Source organism: Elephantulus edwardii, unplaced genomic scaffold, assembly GCF_000299155.1.
Source record: "Elephantulus edwardii isolate Elephantulus edwardi_28Jun2011 unplaced genomic scaffold, EleEdw1.0 scaffold00069, whole genome shotgun sequence".
Classification (NCBI taxonomy): Eukaryota; Metazoa; Chordata; class Mammalia; order Macroscelidea; family Macroscelididae; genus Elephantulus; species Elephantulus edwardii.
This window is the reverse complement of record NW_006399819.1, coordinates 3,158,093-3,160,336: the sequence shown is the minus strand read 5'-3', so window position 1 is coordinate 3,160,336 and position 2,244 is coordinate 3,158,093. Positions and strand designations below refer to the sequence as shown.

Sequence of the window (2,244 nt, the reverse complement as noted above, 5' to 3'; positions counted from 1 at the left end):
GATTGGCACAGGACAGAGCAGAGTTTAGGGCTGTTGTACATAGGGTCGCTATGAGTTGCAAGTGACTCCACGGCACATAACAACAACAACAACAACCACCTAGCTTCCAGCTCTCAGCTAAAAGTTACTGATTCAAACTTCTTAGCCACTCAAGGAATAAAAGATTTGAAAATCTGTTCCTATATAAATTACAACTTGAGAAACCCTATGGGAAAGCACCATTTTGTGCACCAAGTTTACTATGGGATAGAATCGACTTGTGGGTATAGAGGGGGAAAAGATTTCTTTAAAATAGGAGTGATTTCTGATAATTTTTAAATTTCTTTCAATTCTCCTTTGTTGCAGATACTGTTATCAGTCAAATCTGACCCCTAAATTACTTGAGACTCTAAAGAGATGACCTATAATACAGCCCAGGATGGTGGGTAGAAAACACGCTTGTACTTTCCATATCACCATCATGCCAAGAAAACCACACAACATGGAAGTTGGACTGCAAAGATTATATAGACAGATAAAAGAGATGAAACGGCCTGACAAGAGGACACTGTCTTCTCAAGTTTCAGAACAGCTTGAAATGAGAAGTTACCTTGATGTTCCCAGAAATAAGAGCTTTCCTGTTCATAACATGCAGGGCCATGTGGACCATGCTGTTGCCCCAGATATCCACCTTCCTGACTGCCAGACATTTAAACCAAGTGGAGCAAGCCAACAGGCCCAGAGTATTTTTGAAGTACAATCATCAAGAAATAATGAAATAGGTAACCCTGCATCATCTTTGAGGAGTATGCAGTCTCAGACTTTCCGAATTAGTCAAAACACCGGTCCTCTGCCAATTGACCGCCAAAAGAGGTTACTGTATCCACCAGTTCAGACCATTCCAGTAGGAAATGCTCTTCCACAAAGGGACAGTGACAACACGTGTCACCAAGTTTCATGCAGAGTTTACTTGCCCCTCATCTCAGTGACCAGGTAATTGGGAGCCACAGGAATACAGTGTGGCCCACCCTCTGCAATTGAGTATAATTGTCCCCCACCTCATGAAAGTGTCCACATTAGAAGAGAGAGTGAGAGTCAGAATAGGGAAAGTTGTGACATGTCCTTAAATGCTATCAATTCCAGGAATAGTACTTTGAATATTCCTTTTTCAAGTTCTTCTTCCTCAGGATATATTCAAGGTCGAAATACAAGCCCCAGTGTGTCTGTACAGAAATCCAATTCCATGAGGATTACTGACAGTCATAGGACAAAGGGACACATGAACTCCCCAGTTACAACCAACATGCATGGTGTTGCAAGGCCAGCTTTGCCACATCCATCTGTGTCTCATGGAAATGCTGATCAAGGGCCTCCTGTACGTCAAGCCAATTCTTCAGTTCCCCAGCGATCTAGGCACCCCTTGCAAGACAGCAGTGGATCCAAAATTCGTCAACCTGAAAGGAATAATTCTGGAAACCAAAGACATAGCAATGTCTTTGATCCAAGTCTTCCCCATCTTCTTCTGTCAACCAGTGGCTGTATGATTCTTGGATGTCAACAGCCCACTGCTGAGAAGAGAGGAAGTATTGCTCGTTTTATGTCAGATAGTCCACAAATACCCAGTGACAACTCAGCTCCTGACCAGCATACCCTGTCGCAAAATTTTGGTTTCCCTTTTATTCCCGAGGGTGGCATGAACCCACCAATAAATGCTAACACTTATTTAAAAAAAAAAGAGGAAACTGTCTATGGATTAATAAAGCAATACCCAAATATAAAAATCATATCTGGAAATGTAAAACTATGTTTAAGAAAAAAATGTAATATTTTCTCTCTCTTCAGCACAAGTTGTCCTTTGCTTCTGCAATGTTTATTTTTGCTGGAATTATAAAATTCACTTGAAATCTTTCAAACATTTGATAGAAGCACAGTAATAGACTCTTTGTAAGAAATTTGATATGCAGAATGTACTAAATGTCTAGTAGGTCATTCTGACAAATAGGACAGAACTCAACAACTTAAAAGGATTACTCATTGTGGTAGCTAAGGTACCAGTTGAAGAGATGAATACCCACTACTTTTTTTTAATAAAATTTTTATTTTATACTGGTTTACTTACAAAGTTCTTATACATTGTTTAGCCCTTGCAACCTCATTAATGTTTTACTCGTTATCTTTGTATTTCTACAATGATGGTTTTATGTGTATTTTCCTTAAAGCGCTGAATTAGTTCACTTTGCATAATGCTCTCCAGACCCTACCAAG

The 2,244-nt window shown here is 39.8% G+C and overlaps 1 pseudogene; it reads left to right on the top strand.

The window, feature by feature from the left end:
- Window positions 1–481: 481 nt before the first annotated feature.
- On the top strand, window positions 482–1,870 carry LOC102868114 (annotated as a pseudogene).
- The last annotated feature ends 374 nt before the right edge of the window (window positions 1,871–2,244 follow it).